The sequence below is a fragment of the Rhinopithecus bieti genome, unplaced genomic scaffold (assembly GCF_001698545.2).
Source record: "Rhinopithecus bieti isolate Rb0 unplaced genomic scaffold, ASM169854v2 scaffold_5882, whole genome shotgun sequence".
Classification (NCBI taxonomy): Eukaryota; Metazoa; Chordata; class Mammalia; order Primates; family Cercopithecidae; genus Rhinopithecus; species Rhinopithecus bieti.
In genome coordinates, this window is record NW_016805188.1 from 1,100,604 (window position 1) to 1,121,705 (window position 21,102).

The 21,102-nt window shown below is 34.9% G+C and overlaps 1 long non-coding RNA gene across 1 annotated transcript in view; it reads left to right on the forward strand.

The window, feature by feature from the left end:
- The window catches only part of LOC108529305 (uncharacterized), a 158,644-nt gene extending 139,464 nt beyond the window's left edge, over nt 1-19,180 (forward strand). Inside the window, exons 3-5 of the long non-coding RNA XR_001885485.1 lie at nt 17,904-18,039; nt 18,886-18,934; nt 19,084-19,180. This is a non-coding gene — a long non-coding RNA (uncharacterized LOC108529305). The remainder of the gene's footprint in view (nt 1-17,903; nt 18,040-18,885; nt 18,935-19,083) is intronic.
- Nucleotides 19,181-21,102: the final 1,922 nt, after the last annotated feature.

The window sequence follows — 21,102 nt, forward strand, 5'->3', positions numbered from 1 at the left end:
AAAAAAAAAAAAAAAAAAAAAAAAAAAAAAAGAAATACAAATGATCGTTAGAGACAATTATGAAGAACTATACACTAACAAATTGGAAAATTTAGAGAAAATGGATAAATTATTGAACACATACAACCTACCAAGATTGAACCAGGAAGAAACATGAACAGAACAATAATGAGTAGTAAGATTGAATCAGTTATAAAAAGTCTCCCAAGAAAGAAAAGTCCAAGACTGGATGGCTTTACTGCTGAATTTTACCAAACTTATAAAGAAGAACTGATACAAATTATTCTCAAGCAATTTCCAAAAAAGTGAAAAAAAGGGAGTGTTGGAGTGTTGAAGAACCCAGCTATTAATCCAGCTATTAATGTATTGAAATCTATCTCTCTCCTTAGCTGTAATAATATTTGCTTTATGTATCTGGGTGCTCTGGTATTGTATGCATATACACTTAGAAGTGTTATATCCTCTTGCTGAATTAATCCCTTTCTTATTATATAATGACCTTCTTTGTCCCTATTTATGTTTTTTGCCTTATATAACTTATATACTGCTGCCTCCTTTTGGTTTCCATTCTATGAGGACAGCATTATGCTGATACCAAAATTAGAGGACACACACACAAAAAAAAGAAAACTAAAAGCCAATATACCTAATGAACATAGATGCAAAAATTCTCAACAAAATACTAATAAACCAAATGCAACAGCATATCAGAAAGATATTGCATCATGATCCAGTGGGATTCATTCCAGAGATGCAAGGATGATTCAACATACACAAATCAATAAATGTGATAAATAACATCAAAGGAATGAATAGCAAAAACATATGTTATGGTTTGGATATTTGTCCCCTTCAAATCTCATGTTGAAATGTGATTCCCTCCAACACTGGGAATCACATGGTGGAAGGTAATTGGATCATGGGGGTAGATCTTTCATGAGTGGGTTAGCACCACCCTTTAGCACCACCCCTGTGGTGATAAGTGAATTCTCACTTAGTTCACTCAAGGTCTGGTTGTTTAAGAGTCTGAGACCTCTTCCTTCTCTCTCTCTTGCTCATGTTCTTGTCATGTGACACGCTACTTCTGCTCCACCTTTTGCCGTGAGTGAAAGCTCCCTCAGGCCACACCAGAAGGTGGGCAGATGCTGGTGCCATGGTTCCTGTATAGCCTGCAGAATCATAAGCCAATTAAAACTCTTTTCTTTATAAATTACCCTGCCTCAGATATTTCTTTAGAGCAATGCAGAAACAGAATAATACACCACATGATCATCTCCATAGATGCAGAAAAAGCATTTGATAAATTCAACTTCTTTTCATGATAAAAACTCTTAACAAATTAGACATACAAGAAACATAACTCAATATAATAAAGGCCATATATGACAAGCCCACCACTAACGTTATACTTAATGAGGAGAAGCTGAAAGCCTTTCCTCCAAGAACTGAAACAAAACAAGGATGACTACTTTTACCACTCTTATTCAACATAGTACTAGAAGTCCAAGCCAGAATAATCAGACAATAGTAAAAACATTAAAGGCATCCCAATTGGAAAAGAGAAAGTCAAATTGTCCTTCTTTGTAGATAACATAATCTTATATATAGAAAAACCTAAAGACTCCACCCAAAACTCTAAAGCAAATTCAGTAATGTTGATAAGCAAATTCAGTAATTTTGCAGGATATGAAATCAGCATATAAAATCAGTAGTGTTTTCACATACTAATAGTAAAGCAGCTGAAAAAGAAATCAAGAACATAATCCAATTTACAATAGCTGCCAAAAAAAAAAAAATTAGGAATAAATTTAACCAATGGAGATGTACAGGGTGAAAGCCCTAAACAGGAAAAACATTGATAAAAGACACTGAAGACTAGCCAGGTGCAATGGCTGATGCCTGTAATCCCAGAACTTTTGGAGGCTAAGGTAGGAGGACTGTTGGAGGCCAGGAGTTTGGGACCAACCTGGGCAATATAGCAAGATCCCATCTTTATAAAACAAAAACAAAAACAAGGAACCAAGTGTGGTGGTGCATGCCTGTAGTTCCAGCTACTCAGAAGGCTGGCCCACCTTGGGCCCAATAGGTTGAGCCTATAGTAAACTGTGTTTGTGCCACTGCAACTCCAGCCTAGGCAGCAGAGCAAGACTCTGTCTCAAAGAAATTGAAGAGGACACAAACAAATGGAAAAACATCCCATACTCATAGAACAGAAGAATTATTATGATCAAAATGACCATACTACCCAAAGCAATGTACACATTCAATTTCTGTCAAAATTCCAATGACATTCTTCACATAAATAGAAAAAAAAATTCTAAAATTTGCATGAAAACACAAAATACTCCGAATAACCAAAGCAATACTGAGCAAAGAGATCAAAGCTGGAGGCATCACACTACCTAACTTCACAATATATTACAAAGATATAGTAACCAAGACAGCATGGTGTTGGTATAAAAACAGACACACAGACCAGTGGAACGGCATAGAAAACCTAGAAATAAATCCATGTATTTACAGCTGACTGATTTTGACAAAGTTGCCAAGAACATACATTGGGAAAGAGCCGGTGTCTTCAATAAATGGTGCTGGGAAAATGGTACTGGATATCCATATGCAGAAGAATGAAACTAGACCCTTATCTGTCATCATATAAAATAATCAATTCAAAATGGATTAAAGACTGAAACATAAGAGCTGAAACTATAAAACTGTATTTTATTAGAATAAAACATAGGGGAGATATTTCAGGACATTAGTCTAGGCAAAGATTTCATGGCTAAGACTTCAAAAGCACAGGCAACACAAACAAAAATTGACAAGTGATACTACATTACACTGAAAGCCTTCTGCGTGGCAAAGGAAACAATCAACAGAGCGAAGTGACAACCTGTAGAATGGGAGAAAATATTTGCAAACTATTCTTCTGACAAAGGACTAATACCCAAAATATAAGAGGAACTCAAACAACTCAATAGCAATAATAATGATAATAATAATGATCTGATTTTAAAATAGGCAAAATCCCTGAATAGACACCTCTCAAAAGAAGACATACAAATGACCAACAGGTATATGAAAAAATACTCAACATCATTAATCATCAAGAAAATGCAAATCAAATCTACAATGAGATATCATCTCACCTGAGGATGGCTACAATCAAAAGACAAAAAAGAACAAATGTTGGTGAGGATATGAAGAAAAGAGAACTCTTACACACTGTTTGTGGGAATGTCAGTACAGACATTATGGAAAACAGTATGGAGATTCTCAAAATAACTATGAATAGAACTACAATATGATTGAGCAATCTCACTACTGCATATTTATCCAAAGGAAAAACAAATCAGTATAGGAAATACCTGCACCCCGTGTTTATTGCAATAGTATTCACAATATCTAAGATATGGAATCAACCAAAGTTTCTGTCAATGCATAAAGAAAATGTGGTATATATATACACTTTAGAATACTACTGAGCTATGAAAAATATTGAAATCCTGTCATTTGCAGTGACATGGATGGAAATGGAGGTCATTATGTTGAGTGAAGTAAGCCAGCCACAGAAAGACAAATACTGCAAGTTTCCACTCATGTGTGGGAGCTGAAAAGCTTGATCTCATAGAGACAGAAAATAGAATGACAGATACCAGAAGGTGGGAAGGGTTGAGGGGGAGGATGAAGAGAGATTGGTTCATGGGTAACTCACAGAGTTAGATGGCAGAAATAACTTGTAGTGTTTAATAGCACAGTAGAGTGACTATAGTTGAAAATAATTTATTGCATATTTCAAAATGTCTAGATTTAAAATGTGCCCATCAAGAAGAAATGCTTAATATTTAAGGTGATGGATATCCTAAATATCCTGATTTGATCATTGCACATTGTATGCATGTATCAAAATATCATATGTACTCCATAAATATGTACAATTATGTATCCATTTAAAAGTATTTTAAAAATTTAATAAATATATCTAATTAAAAATCCTTGCAAGTTAAAATAAAAGTAAATCATGAGTCTTATTGAAAAGCCAGGCGAGCCACATGTGGCCTAGAAATCACAGCTTCCTCTCATACTTGGGTTAAGTCTTCTGTGGATGTTCCTTTTTTTTTGCATTTCAATTGCTTCATACTAAAAAGGGAAGCGTTCATTACAAGACTGCACTGTCTAGTTGCGCCTTGCTTTCAGAGGTGGGTAGCCCTGTGATTTATTTTTTTGGAAAGGTTTAACTCAAATATTTTTAAAAAAAGAAAAAAGAAACCATAGAGGAAGATCAGCAAAGTATTCTATTATCTGTTGCTATTTATTACTGCACTATTACTGTTACTATTTATCAGTGAGTAGATCTGAATTGTTGTGGTCCTTGGCCACTGTCACAAGTAACATTCCACTGTAGTCCTCCTCCCTCTCATTTGAAGATGTTGAAGTATGAGTCAGGAATGCCCACAGGCTCTGTCGGAAGCTAAGGTGAATGAACAGAGGTGTGGCTCAAATATTTCTAACGTGAATTGCTTTAGGCTGAATGGATTCATGCCCTGAACTTGCACATGACGCACTGGATAAACCCAGGGAGAAGCTGAGAGTTCACTTGTCCTTTTGGAGAGAGGCTAGAGTCAGATGCTTCATCTGGAGATACCAGTCAGCTCTTCTTGGTTGTCAATTCCTAAGGAAAGAGAGATATAAAGGATATATCTGTTGTGTAGCAGATATTTAAGAGGATAGTCAATTCACCTTGCGATTGGATTTGGCTCAGGTTAAATACATTCTGAAGGCAAATATTAGCATTATGTTTTGGAATGAACAACAATTTTTTATAGATATTGATCTCATATCATCACTGTGATAACTCCATGATCTTAGTATCATCATTCTGACTTACAGATGAAGTACCTGAGACCAGAAAGATTATGTAGCTTGTCTAAGTTTACTCAGTTTCATCAGGTAGAATCCAGACCTGAACTCAAGTCTTCAAACTTCAAAATTTCACGTCTTTTCACTAAAACATAAAGCCTCTGTAGTAACATTAAATGTGAGGGCATTGGTAAAGGAATATTAATATACTGTTGGAGCTGCAGAGACTCAGTGATTAATTTAGCTCTGCATGTACCTGTGGAGGTAAAGCTCAGGAGACCTGTGGAGGTCTTTGGATAGGCTGTCTTCAGATATGCCATCAGTGCAAGAGCAATGCCGACTCTGCGTAATTTCTCTAATTGTCTTTCTCCTGCCATTTCAGTGCATCCATTAGCATACATCAGAGACTATAGGACTTCCCCAGGAACCTTTATGACAGTTGTCTATAAACTCAAGGAGTCAAGTAAATTCCCCCAAGTAAATGCTACTGTAACCAACACGTCCAAGGCTTCTTGAAGCTGTGTTGTTCTTTCTTCCCTTATCTTGATACTGCTGCCTGCTTCTCACCATTTAGATCCACAGAGTGGTCTGGCCAGCAGCCCTGACTAAAGGACTCACCCTAACCCAGGTACTCCCCATGTCATTACCGTTTAACTTTTCTTCAGAAGTATTAATATTTTCTGTAACCTTTGTATTTGTTTTCAAGTTTATATATTCCCTCTCTCTTCACTAGAACATAATCTCTCTGAAAGCAGGCTCCTTATCTATATTATTCACTGTTATATCCCCAAAGACCAGAATCCTGCCAGGTATGGGAACAGATTCTCAATAAATTATTTGTTGAGTGAATGTATATAGTGACACTTAGATGAATGCTTCCAAGCCCTGCACTGAAAAGAATCTAGATTTTCTCATGATGAATCTTCCCAAACATTTCTGGAACCCTCCAGTGGCCCTTACAAATGCTTGTGAATCCTTATAATCTTTGCTACTACCAAGGGAATGAAAACCCAGGTGCCCATCTCAAAGCTGGACTTCATGTCTGGCTGTTGCTGTGTTGGTTTTGAGCTGGAAATTCAGTACTTCTGGCACTATCTTGATTTTCATGGCTTGTGCTAACTCAGTGGTCCCTTTTAAAGTGAGAAAGTGGACACAATTTCTTTCTGTGTTACAATCAGTGAAGGATTCCCCATAGCAAAGTTGCCAGGGATCCTAAGTGTTACTGACCTTCCATTTCATATAAAAGCTGAATTTTTATATGAAATTCATCTTGGTCAAGATGAATTCCAAAATCTAGAATTATCCAGAGGTTTTCTTGCTCAAGGTCATCAAGCTCGTATCCCACTTAGGTATGTTGGAAAATAATGATTAGTCCCACACCTAAGTAAAACCTTACATTTAATACCACAGGTGGTCTAAATACTACTGTAGCATAAAGATGTATGCAGTTCCAGTGATGTTGTTACAAAATTATCACAGATGCTTCCTGGTGCTGCACCTCATGGGCTCTTATCTCAGCTGAGATCCTCTGCTGGACACTTGAGTACTAGCCCTTAACACAAGGTATAGACACTGAAATGTAATTTTTACACCCACTCACTGGTTTCATATGTGGTAACTTTATCTCTTGTTGTATGTTTTCAGCTCTTTTGAGTAAAGGAACCAAGTCTTATGGGTTTTTTGTTTTTTTTGTTTGTTTTTGTTTTTTTGAGACAGTCTCACTCTATCGCCAGGCTGGAGTGCAGTGACGCGATCTTGGCTCACTGCAACCTCCGCCTCCTGGGTTCAAGTGATTATCCTGCCTCAGCCTCCTGAGTAACTGGGACTACAGGCATGCACCACCATGCCCAGCTAATTTTTGTATTTTTTGTAGAGATGGAGTTTCGCCATATTGGCCAGGATGGTCTTGATCTCTTGACTTCGTGATCTGCCTGTCTCGGCCTCCCAAAGTGCTGGGATCACAGATGTGAGCCACTGTGCCCGGCCCAAATCTTATGTTTTATTCTGTGTTTCTAGTGCCCGCATATATAGGAGCTGGATCATCAAATATTGAATGGCATTTGATGATTCATGCACTTGCATATTATGGTTAAGAAGCTCTAACTAGATAAATCTGCAGTTGTATAACCTGCTTCAGTTATATTCATACTTATCATTGAAGGACATTACATTCATGAAATGTTTAGGAGATGTATTAAGTTAATCAATTTAATCGTAGGCCAGATTAGAAGAGACAAGAAGGTAGCTGAAGATTTATTGCTCATCAACCTTGGCAAGGCTAAAACCATGCCTGGACATGCTGATTCTCCTTTGCCTTCCTCTCTCTACAAACTTAAGTCTCTTTTATTCTTATTAAAATGTAACTCTCTTTCTTCCAACCATTTCAACCACTACTAACCCCCACTCCCACCCTTTCACATCATCCCTGACCAAAGTCTTTCTGGATTTTTGGAGTCACTCAGGATTCTAAGGAACTTGTTCAGAAAGAAACTTTTTCTTTCACATACATGGCTTCTGTTTTCCACACAAGCAGGACTGACACTGAGTCAACCTTATGTGTGCTGAGCTGTTCCTCACAACAACATGTCATGCTCATTCTTATGTGGGATAGTATTTCATTGAACAAATAAACTACAATTCATTTATTTAGTCTAGTCTATTCATTCTGTACCACATGCATTTATTCAAGTTTTGCTGTGAACAGTCTTCTACATGTCTGTTAAACTTATGCTTGCAGTGTTGGTTGTAGAACTAGGAACTGATTAGTGTGTTTTAAGATTGTAAAAAGAAGACTTGCAGACTTGAAGAAGAAAAGTTTATTTGCAAAGTAGTGCAAAGGACTCAGATTCCAGAAGGCTCAAAAAAAAAAAAATTTAAAACTAAGCAAACTGAAAAAATCAGCATAATTTCCAAGTTTACATTAGTTGATTTGTCAATTCATGGTGGGAAAAGATAAACATTTCTATATGATTATTTTGTCTGCGAAGATCATGGCCTATCTTCAGATATCAGCATCACAAAATCAGCAATATAGCTATTTTTACAGGGCAGGCAAGGGCTCCAGGAAATGTTCAAGGTTTCATTTATTTTGAAGCCCAGAACTACACAGGTGTTCCTATTATTCCTGCTGTATCTCTGGGTGAAAAGTATTTTGTTTTCTCTGTGTCATGTGATACATATTGTTTATTCATTACATTAGCAGGACGAAATGTTAGTTATGCTTTTACAGGAATATACAGGCATACCTTGGAGATACTGAGAGTGGTTCCAGACCATCACAATAAAGTGAAGCTCACAATAAAGTGAGTCACACAGATTTTTTAGTTTCCCAGTACATGTTGTTTACACTATGCTGTTGTCTATTAAGTATGCTATAGCATTGTCTAAAAAAAAACATACCTTAATTTAAAAATATTTTATTACTAAAAAATGCTAATGATCATCTGAGCCTTCAGCAGGTCATAAGCTTTTTGCTGATGAAGGATCTTGCATAAATGTTGATGGCTGCTGACAGATTAAGTGGTAGTTGCTGAAGGTTGGGGTGGCTGGGGCAATTTTTTAAAATAAGACAACATTAAAGTCTGCCACATCGATGGATTTTTCCTTTTCATGAAATGTTTACCTGTAGCATGTAATGGTGTTTAATAGCATTTGACTTACAGTAGGACTTCTTTCAAAATTGAAGTCAATCCTCTCCAACCCTGCTACTACTTAATCAACCAAGTTTACGTAATAATCTAAATATTTCGTTGTTGTTTCAACAACATTCACAGCATCTTACAGGAGTAGATTCCAGCTCAAGAAACCTCTTTCTTTCTGCATTTATAAGAAGCAACTGCTCATTCTTTCAAGTTTTATCATGAAATTAAAGCAATTCAGTCACATCTTCAGCCTCCACTTCTCATTCCAGTTCTCTTGCTATTTCCACCACATGTGCAGAGACTTCCTCTGCTGAAGTCTTAAACTCCTCAAATTCATCCATGATGGAATCAACTTCTTCCAAACTCCTGTGAATGTTGATATTCTGACCTCCTTCCATAACTCATGTTCTTAAAGGCATCTAGAATGGTGACTCCTTTTCAAGTTTTCAATTTACTTTGCCCAGATCCATCAGAGGAATCACTATGTTACGGCAGCTTACAAAACGGAGTTTTCACATAATAAGCCCAAGTTACTCCTTGGCTCCTGAAATGCAGGACATACTCTGTATTCACAGGCATGAAAGCAATATGAATCTCCTTGTACATCTTCATCAGAGCTCTTGGGTGAGAAGGAGCATTGTCAATGAGCAGTAATGTTTTCAAAGGAATCTTTTTTTCTGAGCAGTAGGTCTCAACAGTGGGCTTAAAATATTATGTAAACCATGCTGCAAACTGATGTGCTGTCGTCCAGGCTTTGTTGTTCCATTTATAGAGGTCAGACAAAGTAGATTTAGCATAGTTCTTAAGGGCCCCAGGATTCTTGGAATGATAAATGAGCATTGGCTTCAATTTAAAGTCACCAGTTACATTAGCCCCTCACTAAAGAGTCAGCCTGTCCTTTGAAGCTTTGAAGCCACATTCTGACTTCTCTCTAGCTATGAAATCCTCCCAGATGGCATCTTCTTCCAAGAGGGGTATTTTGTCTACATTAAAAATCTGTTGTTTAGTGTAGCTACCTTCTTCAAATATCTTAGCTTTATCTTCTGGATAACTTGCTGCAGCTTCCACATCAGCACTTGCTACTTCACCTTGCACTTTTTTGTTATGGAGATGACTCTTTTCTTTAATCCTCATAAACCAACTCATGCTAGTTTCAAACTTATTTTCTGCAACTCTCTCACCTCTCTCAGCCTTTGTAGAATTGAAGAGAGTTAGGATCTTGCTCTGGGTTAGCCTTTAGCTTAAAATAATGCTGTGGCTGGTTTGACTCAAACTTTCTCCATATCAGAATAAGGCTGTATTGCTTTCTATCATTTGTGCTTTCACCGGAGTGGCGCTTTTAATTTTCTTCAAGAACTTTTTACACATTACATATATGTATCAAAATATCACATGTGCCTTAAAAATACATACAACTATGATATATCAATTTTTAAAACAATTTTTTAAAGAAAGGAAAAAAGTAACCTTTCATCTGCATTCACAATTTGGCTACTTGGCGCCAGAGGCCTAGCCTTCAGTTTGTCTTGACTTTTGACATACCTCCCTTGCTAAGCTTAATAATTTTTAGCTTTTGATTTAAAGTGAGAGACGTACAATTCTTTCTTTCACTTGGACACTTAGAGGCCACTGTAGGGTTATTACTGGCTTAATTTCATTATTGTTGTGTCTCAGGAAATAGGGAGGCCCAAGTAGAGGCAGAAAGATGGGAGAATGACTCCTCAGTGGAGCAGTCAGAATACATATAATATTCATCAATTAAGTTTACAGACTCATAAGAGAATGGTTTGCGGTACCCCAAAAGTATTATAATACTAACATTGAAGATCACTGATCACAGATCACTGTAACAAACATAACAATAACAAAAAAGTTTGAAATGTGAGAATTAACAAGATGTGACCCGGAGACATGAAATGAGCTCATGTTGTGAAAAAGGCACCATGTATCTACTCAATACAGGATTGTCACAAGGTTTCAATTTGTAGAAAATGCAGTAACTGAGAATTGAAATAAAACAAAGCACAATAAAATAAGATATGCCTGTATACTTTCAGTTTAGTTGATACTGCCAAATAGTTGATCAGCATGGTTGTATTGATCTACAGTGCCATTAGACGTGTGTAAGTTACTTTCAGTTGCTTCGCATCCTTACTACACTTTTTGTTGCCTGTATTTCAAGTTTAGCCATTCTAGTAAACATGTAGAGGTGTCTTCTTGCAGTTTGTATTTGCATTTCTCTGTTTTCCTGTGGGTACTTGGTTATCTTTTGTTTCATACCACTCAGTTGTATCCATTTTCATGTTGGCTTATTTACTTTTGATTGTCATTTCACAGCAGTACTTTATATTCTGGGTAAAAATCCTTTGTCTGATATACGTGGTACAAATAATTTCTCCCACTCTGTTGCTTGCTTTTTTTCTCCCATAATGGTGTCTTCAGATGAACAGAAGTTTTTAATTTTAATGTAATCCAACTTACTCTTTTTTTCTTTTATGGCTGGTGTTTATGAAATCTTTGCCTATTTCAAGGTCATGACATATGATCCTAAGTATTCTCCTAAAAGCTTTATTTTTTTACCTTTCACATTTAGATCTACAATCCAAATAGAATTGAATTTCATGGATTGTGTGAGATAAAAAGTTCAACACTTATTTGTTTTCAAATGGATATCCAATTGACCTAGCACCATTTATTGAAAAAAATAATTGTTATCCTTTCCCCAATGCACTGTAGTGTCAGCTTTGTCAAACATCAGGTGTCATGTGTTTGGGTCTGTTTCTGAATTCTAATTTGTTCCCCATTGGTTTATTGTCTATTCTTACACTCATACCAGTCTGTTAGTCATTATTAAATATGGTAGTTCAGGTTCTAAAGTTATGTTATTCTTCAAAATTGCTATTCTTAACCCTTTACATGTTGCATACATTTTAGAATCAGCTTTATCAAATTACAAACACACAAACACATACACATACTGCTGGGATAGTGATTAGGACTACAGTGAAACTATAGATCCATCAGAGGAGAATTGACATCTTTATATGATTCAGTCTTCATGCCAATTCATCAGTGTGGCATATGCCTCCATTTATGTAGATATTCTTTAATTTATCACAATAATATTTTGCGGTATTTAGTGTGGAATATCCTTAGTATGTTTTGCTACCAAGTACTCTATATATTTTATTCTTTTGTAGATGATATTTTTAGTATTTTATCTTTTATTTTTTTGGTTGATTTATAGGAATACAATTGATTTTTATATAGTGCCCTTTTACTAGTGGCCTTGCCAAATTTCTTGCTTAATTCCGATAGGTTGTAGCTCTTTTGGACTTTATACAGATGATAATGTCATATTCAGTTAATAACAGATTTATTTCTTCCTTTCTGTGGGCAGGCCAATGAAAGATAACCACCAATTAAAAATTGAATCTAATTCTCTTCTTCCTGCCTTTCTTCCATTGATCTTTCTTCCTTTGATCTACTAGTGGCCTTTATACTTGATTGAACAATAGAATATGGCAAAGGTGAAGTCGGGCCAATTTGGGGGATAGGCATTACTAGAACTGGCAGCTTTTACATTGCCCTATTGGATCCCTGAACTGCCACATAAAACATAAAGTATTCATACCCTTTCTCCTACTAATTCCACTTTTGTATGACTCAAACATAAAAAAAATAAAAATAGAAAACACAGACAAAACGTCATGCACAAAATTGTTATTGACTATAGTGCAAAACTATATGTAGCCTAATTGACTAATAAATGGTTACATAATTTAAAATAAAATAAAATAAAATAAAATGAAACTACTCTGAGACCTTCATTCTGTAAGGAATCCCAAGCCATGGTGAGGCCAGCTTAAGACATGCTGGTCAACAGTCCCAGCAGAGCCCAACATTTCAGCTATCCTTGCCAAGGTACCAGGCATGTGAGTGGGGCCATCTCGTATCCTGCAAATCTGCCCATCTTCTAGCTAAATACTATTGAGTGGCTTTGGTTGATGCCGTGTGGAATAGAAGAATAAACCAGCCAAGGACTGTCTAAATTTCTGACCCACAAAAATTATGATATATAGTAAAAATGCTGTTGTTTTAAGTCATTAGGTTTGGGCATAATTTTCTGTAAAGCAATATATTTAATTTCATGAAATGTTGACCAGAAGTGGTGGCAGTAGCCAGACTTATACTTTTCCCGAACACAGAGGGAAAGAATTCAATATTTTCCCATAATTATGATGGCACTATTGGCCTTTCTTCCTTTTTCGTAAATAGTGATGCATTCCAGATCAAGAGGTTTTCTGTATATTCTCAGAAAATAGTGATGCATTCCAGATCAAGAGGTTTTCTGTATATTCTCAGAAAATAGTGATGCATTCCAGATCAAGAGGTTTTCTTTATATTCTCAGAAAATAGTGATGCATTCCAGATCAAGAGGTTTTCTTTATATTCTCAGAAAATAGTGATGCATTCCAGATCAAGAGGTTTTCTTTATATTCTCAGAAAATAGTGATGCATTCCAGATCAAGAGGTTTTCTTTATATTCTCAGAAAATAGTGATGCATTCCAGATCAAGAGGTTTTCTTTATATTCTCAGAAAATAGTGATGCATTCCAGATCAAGAGGTTTTCTTTATATTCTCAGAAAATAGTGATGCATTCCAGATCAAGAGGTTTTCTTTATATTCTCAGAAAATAGTGATGCATTCCAGATCAAGAGGTTTTCTTTATATTCTCAGAAAATAGTGATGCATTCCAGATCAAGAGGTTTTCTTTATATTCTCAGAAAATAGTGATGCATTCCAGATCAAGAGGTTTTCTTTATATTCTCAGAAAATAGTGATGCATTCCAGATCAAGAGGTTTTCTTTATATTCTCAGAAAATAGTGATGCATTCCAGATCAAGAGGTTTTCTTTATATTCTCAGAAAATAGTGATGCATTCCAGATCAAGAGGTTTTCTTTATATTCTCAGAAAATAGTGATGCATTCCAGATCAAGAGGTTTTCTTTATATTCTCAGAAAATAGTGATGCATTCCAGATCAAGAGGTTTTCTTTATATTCTCAGAAAATAGTGATGCATTCCAGATCAAGAGGTTTTCTTTATATTCTCAGAAAATAGTGATGCATTCCAGATCAAGAGGTTTTCTTTATATTCTCAGAAAATAGTGATGCATTCCAGATCAAGAGGTTTTCTTTATATTCTCAGAAAATAGTGATGCATTCCAGATCAAGAGGTTTTCTTTATATTCTCAGAAAATAGTGATGCATTCCAGATCAAGAGGTTTTCTTTATATTCTCAGAAAATAGTGATGCATTCCAGATCAAGAGGTTTTCTTTATATTCTCAGAAAATAGTGATGCATTCCAGATCAAGAGGTTTTCTTTATATTCTCAGAAAATAGTGATGCATTCCAGATCAAGAGGTTTTCTTTATATTCTCAGAAAATAGTGATGCATTCCAGATCAAGAGGTTTTCTTTATATTCTCAGAAAATAGTGATGCATTCCAGATCAAGAGGTTTTCTTTATATTCTCAGAAAATAGTGATGCATTCCAGATCAAGAGGTTTTCTTTATATTCTCAGAAAATAGTGATGCATTCCAGATCAAGAGGTTTTCTTTATATTCTCAGAAAATAGTGATGCATTCCAGATCAAGAGGTTTTCTTTATATTCTCAGAAAATAGTGATGCATTCCAGATCAAGAGGTTTTCTTTATATTCTCAGAAAATAGTGATGCATTCCAGATCAAGAGGTTTTCTTTATATTCTCAGAAAATAGTGATGCATTCCAGATCAAGAGGTTTTCTTTATATTCTCAGAAAATAGTGATGCATTCCAGATCAAGAGGTTTTCTTTATATTCTCAGAAAATAGTGATGCATTCCAGATCAAGAGGTTTTCTTTATATTCTCAGAAAATAGTGATGCATTCCAGATCAAGAGGTTTTCTTTATATTCTCAGAAAATAGTGATGCATTCCAGATCAAGAGGTTTTCTTTATATTCTCAGAAAATAGTGATGCATTCCAGATCAAGAGGTTTTCTTTATATTCTCAGAAAATAGTGATGCATTCCAGATCAAGAGGTTTTCTTTATATTCTCAGAAAATAGTGATGCATTCCAGATCAAGAGGTTTTCTTTATATTCTCAGAAAATAGTGATGCATTCCAGATCAAGAGGTTTTCTTTATATTCTCAGAAAATAGTGATGCATTCCAGATCAAGAGGTTTTCTTTATATTCTCAGAAAATAGTGATGCATTCCAGATCAAGAGGTTTTCTTTATATTCTCAGAAAATAGTGATGCATTCCAGATCAAGAGGTTTTCTTTATATTCTCAGAAAATAGTGATGCATTCCAGATCAAGAGGTTTTCTTTATATTCTCAGAAAATAGTGATGCATTCCAGATCAAGAGGTTTTCTTTATATTCTCAGAAAATAGTGATGCATTCCAGATCAAGAGGTTTTCTTTATATTCTCAGAAAATAGTGATGCATTCCAGATCAAGAGGTTTTCTTTATATTCTCAGAAAATAGTGATGCATTCCAGATCAAGAGGTTTTCTTTATATTCTCAGAAAATAGTGATGCATTCCAGATCAAGAGGTTTTCTTTATATTCTCAGAAAATAGTGATGCATTCCAGATCAAGAGGTTTTCTTTATATTCTCAGAAAATAGTGATGCATTCCAGATCAAGAGGTTTTCTTTATATTCTCAGAAAATAGTGATGCATTCCAGATCAAGAGGTTTTCTTTATATTCTCAGAAAATAGTGATGCATTCCAGATCAAGAGGTTTTCTTTATATTCTCAGAAAATAGTGATGCATTCCAGATCAAGAGGTTTTCTTTATATTCTCAGAAAATAGTGATGCATTCCAGATCAAGAGGTTTTCTTTATATTCTCAGAAAATAGTGATGCATTCCAGATCAAGAGGTTTTCTTTATATTCTCAGAAAATAGTGATGCATTCCAGATCAAGAGGTTTTCTTTATATTCTCAGAAAATAGTGATGCATTCCAGATCAAGAGGTTTTCTTTATATTCTCAGAAAATAGTGATGCATTCCAGATCAAGAGGTTTTCTTTATATTCTCAGAAAATAGTGATGCATTCCAGATCAAGAGGTTTTCTTTATATTCTCAGAAAATAGTGATGCATTCCAGATCAAGAGGTTTTCTTTATATTCTCAGAAAATAGTGATGCATTCCAGATCAAGAGGTTTTCTTTATATTCTCAGAAAATAGTGATGCATTCCAGATCAAGAGGTTTTCTTTATATTCTCAGAAAATAGTGATGCATTCCAGATCAAGAGGTTTTCTTTATATTCTCAGAAAATAGTGATGCATTCCAGATCAAGAGGTTTTCTTTATATTCTCAGAAAATAGTGATGCATTCCAGATCAAGAGGTTTTCTTTATATTCTCAGAAAATAGTGATGCATTCCAGATCAAGAGGTTTTCTTTATATTCTCAGAAAATAGTGATGCATTCCAGATCAAGAGGTTTTCTTTATATTCTCAGAAAATAGTGATGCATTCCAGATCAAGAGGTTTTCTTTATATTCTCAGAAAATAGTGATGCATTCCAGATCAAGAGGTTTTCTTTATATTCTCAGAAAATAGTGATGCATTCCAGATCAAGAGGTTTTCTTTATATTCTCAGAAAATAGTGATGCATTCCAGATCAAGAGGTTTTCTTTATATTCTCAGAAAATAGTGATGCATTCCAGATCAAGAGGTTTTCTTTATATTCTCAGAAAATAGTGATGCATTCCAGATCAAGAGGTTTTCTTTATATTCTCAGAAAATAGTGATGCATTCCAGATCAAGAGGTTTTCTTTATATTCTCAGAAAATAGTGATGCATTCCAGATCAAGAGGTTTTCTTTATATTCTCAGAAAATAGTGATGCATTCCAGATCAAGAGGTTTTCTTTATATTCTCAGAAAATAGTGATGCATTCCAGATCAAGAGGTTTTCTTTATATTCTCAGAAAATAGTGATGCATTCCAGATCAAGAGGTTTTCTTTATATTCTCAGAAAATAGTGATGCATTCCAGATCAAGAGGTTTTCTTTATATTCTCAGAAAATAGTGATGCATTCCAGATCAAGAGGTTTTCTTTATATTCTCAGAAAATAGTGATGCATTCCAGATCAAGAGGTTTTCTTTATATTCTCAGAAAATAGTGATGCATTCCAGATCAAGAGGTTTTCTTTATATTCTCAGAAAATAGTGATGCATTCCAGATCAAGAGGTTTTCTTTATATTCTCAGAAAATAGTGATGCATTCCAGATCAAGAGGTTTTCTTTATATTCTCAGAAAATAGTGATGCATTCCAGATCAAGAGGTTTTCTTTATATTCTCAGAAAATAGTGATGCATTCCAGATCAAGAGGTTTTCTTTATATTCTCAGAAAATAGTGATGCATTCCAGATCAAGAGGTTTTCTTTATATTCTCAGATATTGCTAAGAATTGTCATGAGTAGGTTTTTAAATTTTTTAAGAAGAAAATGATTTTCATTTATTATGTTAATATGAATTACACTGATCTGTGAGTGTTATATCAACCTTGCATTCCTGAGATAAACCCGATTTGTTGTGTTTTTATCCTTTTATAATACTGTAAGAGTCCTTTTGATCATATTAGTTTAGAATTTTTGTATACATTTTTTTACTGAGATTGGCCTTCAATTTTTATTTTCCAAAATGCCTTTATGGATTTGATATACAACTAATTTTAGCCTTATAGAGTTCAATAGAGTTATTAATTTTTTAATATTTAGAAAATTTTGTGTAATAATTTTTGTTATTGAGCATTGCTTGTTTAAAAAATTTATTGCAAAACCATCTAGACCTCAGCTTACAAGAGTGAAACTCCATCTCAAAAAAAAAGACGAATTTACATTTTTCTCCTATACAACTCTAAAACTCACCTCTTTCATGAGTCATTCATAGCAAGCATTTATTTAACTCTGATTACAGTAACAAACTCACAAATTTCTTGGGACTTACGTGCAATTTTGATTAATTTATATTTAATAAAACTGATTTGTCATTCTTAGTAATAATAAACTGAAGTACTTATATGTGCCAGGCATCAAAAAAAGGTTAAATCATTTTCCCAATATCATATAATACATAATTGTTGACCAAGAATCAAATGTGGTTTGATTTTAATCCAAAGCCTGTGCTCTTGACCGTGATGCTGTGATTCTTCACAGAGCAAGTCTGCCTTCTTGTTTAATTCTTGCAAGAAGCAAAGATTAATCTGCTCAAAACCACATGAAAGATGGTCATTTAATTTATAATCTAAAGTTTAATTGTAAACTTCTTGTCAGATTTTTTTTGCTACTTCTCAAACCGCAGCTATGGAACAAACCCAATTAATGCTGACTCCCTAAGCCACAGGCTAATATATCTGACCACACTGACTCTGCAAGACCATGACGGGAGACTGCTTAAATGTTGTCCCCGAGTGAATATCTTAACATTTATTGCATCTTTCATTTTCTTAACAAAAATGAAGGAGTTTGTGACTGTGTTGGTAAGTTATTTAGAGTGAAAATATACCATATACTACTATAAATAAATCTACTTATTAAATAGAAACGCATGTCACAGAACTGCACTGATAGCTGCTGTTTCCTTACATAATTGAGGGTGTGCCTTCCCCTAATCATGACCAAGGCTCCCTTTATAGTCCTTCACGTTCACCTTGGCTGATAGGTTGAAATAAAGCTGGGACCCTTGCATCAAGAGTCTGATCACAGTTTTTCTTTATGGGTTTCTTCATTTTACATCCAGGTTATCATCTCCTGTGGGATGTATTGGTCTTCAATAATCTGCTTAGTCAGAAGTCTGAAGTAACTTAATTTATAACAGCAACAAAAATCTTCCACTATCTTTCTCCCTGAATCAACAGAGTTTCCCCATTCTTATGACATAAACCTACCCACCATCACCAAATGCTATGTAACATTTTGAGCTATAGCATTTGCCTCTAAATAGTCTTTTTTAAATCAGATCAGATGGCATTATGCATCTCACATGGTACTGAAAAATAACATTCTCTGGCTTTACATAGTGTTGGCTATTGCATTATAAATTCCCACAATATAGGAGGATGGTGACAGAAGTATCAAGTTCCACCCATTCTTTACTATCTAGAGAATACTTTATGTTTCCTCTTCATTTATAATGGAATTTTTAATCATTGTATCACTCAAATGTGGCAAGTATTGATTTGGTATCTAAAATACTTCATTATTCTGGAATGCTTTTTCTGCTTCAAGAGAATCCACAAAGTTGCTACATTTTCTCTTAAGACGGAATGGAATAGAAATTTAATAGAAGTGTTGATTGACACAGATGTGTTTCTTTTTCTTTACAGTTTTCCATCAAAAATTGGGAATCATGCCCTTTCATACAACATAGTTGTGGTAAGTAGAAGTAAAAGTGTTTGCTCATGATTAAGAATTGATCCCTCACTTTTTAAGAGAAAATGAGTAGTTACATTTACATTAAAGAGCCAAGCTTTTCATTTTTGAATAATGGTTCAATTCAAACTCCTTTGATTTGGATATTTGAGACACAATTTGTTGAAGTGAAAGAACACTGGAACAGAAGCAAAAAATACCTGAGATGGAGACTCACCTCTTACCATCAACCTAGTGTTGACTTTGGGTAAACTAGTTAATCTCTTTAGCCTCTGCATCCTTACTTGTGAAATGAGAGGTTTAAATTACAGTTTCCTTCCAGCTATAAGAGTCCATATCATTATTTATTATACAGAAGTAATTTTCATTAAACATCTTAGAATTTAGATTTCTATCTTTTAAACATTTTATTTTATAACACCAGAAATTAAGAAATGTTATGCCTAATATCCCACTAACAATGTCCTTTGCTGGATTGGCAAGTACAACATGGCTATATGTTATACTAAATACGCTATATGCTGTTGCTAAAGCTATAGCAATTCTGCTATGGTGCCTCTTAAAATTCTGCCCTAGACTAATATGTTATATCTTCTAATTAAACCTTAACAATGAGCATACAATCAAGAATCATTAAACATGTACTCAACAAATACAAGTTTAGCTATTTATTGAATAAAGTATACCTGTGAAGTCAATATGACCTAGATTGTAGTCAAGTATGAATCTACCTATCTATCATCTCTCTCTCTCTCTCTCTCTCTCTCTCTCTCTCTCTCTCTCTCTCTCTCTATCATGTCTGGGTATATATTTAGTCAAGTTATTTTTAAATTTTATTTTTAGTTATTATGGGTACATAATAGTTGTACATATTTCTGGGGTGTGTGTGATGTTTGGATACAGGCATACAAAGTGTAATGATCAAATCAGGGGGATTGTGGTATCCATCACCTCAAACATGTATCATTTATTTGTGTTAGCATTCCAATTCTGCTATTTCATTTCTCTAAGACGTATGATAAGTTACTGTTAGCTATAGTCACCCTATTGTGCTATCAAATGCTAGATTTTATTCATTCTATCTAACTGTATTTTTGTAGTCATTAACCATCTCTACCTTATGCCCCATATTTTTGTATCCATTAATTATTCAAGTTTGTTGTATTGTTTTCAGTAAAATTATAGAGGATATTGGTATTCGATTTACCTATAACCTGGGACAAAATTGACCCCACTGATTTTTTTTGCTTCCTAAGTCCATCTTTTCTCTGGGGATAGTTGAAAGATCAGGATCATTAGAGAACCTAGGGTGCGATATCAGCTCTCCGGTACCAAACACAGTTCATTAACCCCTCAGAACCTCAGGTGTCTTGGGGCATAGTTCATGTCTCCTGGCCCATCTCACAGGATTATCAGGAGGATGAATGAGATAAGTGAGTGCATTCTGTAAACTGTGAAGTGCTAAATAAATGCAAGGTAATGCAATACTAATAGTGAAGTCTTCACTCAAGCTATTAGTTCATTAGCATACACTCAGCAAATGGTTTTGAGTACCTGGTATGTGGCACAGGCACTGTTTTACGCATTGGTAATCAGCAGTCAAAAAGGCAGATAAAACTGTCTTAGGGCAGTAGGAAAAAGGCAGTAAAAAGGTAAATAAAAGGTTTCAAATAATCGTCATTCATGAGAAAATTAAAATAAGATGCTTTCAGAATTGAGGAACAATTATAAATGGTCCTCTCTGTGAGGAGTGATTTTCAAGCTAAGACCTGGACTAAAAGATGGTGTGAGTCAAATCCCTCAGGGAAGAGCATTCCCTTGGAAGGGAAGAATAAGTACAAGGACCCTAAGGCAGGAAGCAGTTTCACGTTTGAAGAACACAAATAATCTCTGTGGCTGATGTATTGAGTGAGGGTAAAGGTGAGGTGAGATAATTTAAATGAAGTAGAATTTGCATTCCCCAGAAAACGACAGAATGTTCTAGAATTTTGGTATAGTGTAGACTAAAGATGTTTTTCACATGAAATGGTGCAGCTGCTCTGTCTTAAAAGGATTCAGAGTAAATCCTGGGGGCCAACTGCTCTATACAGGTTAATAAAAACTTCATGACACCTACATGCTATTTCCTGAAGACTTGTTTTGGGGAAGTTGGACTTCAAAGGAGAAATCAT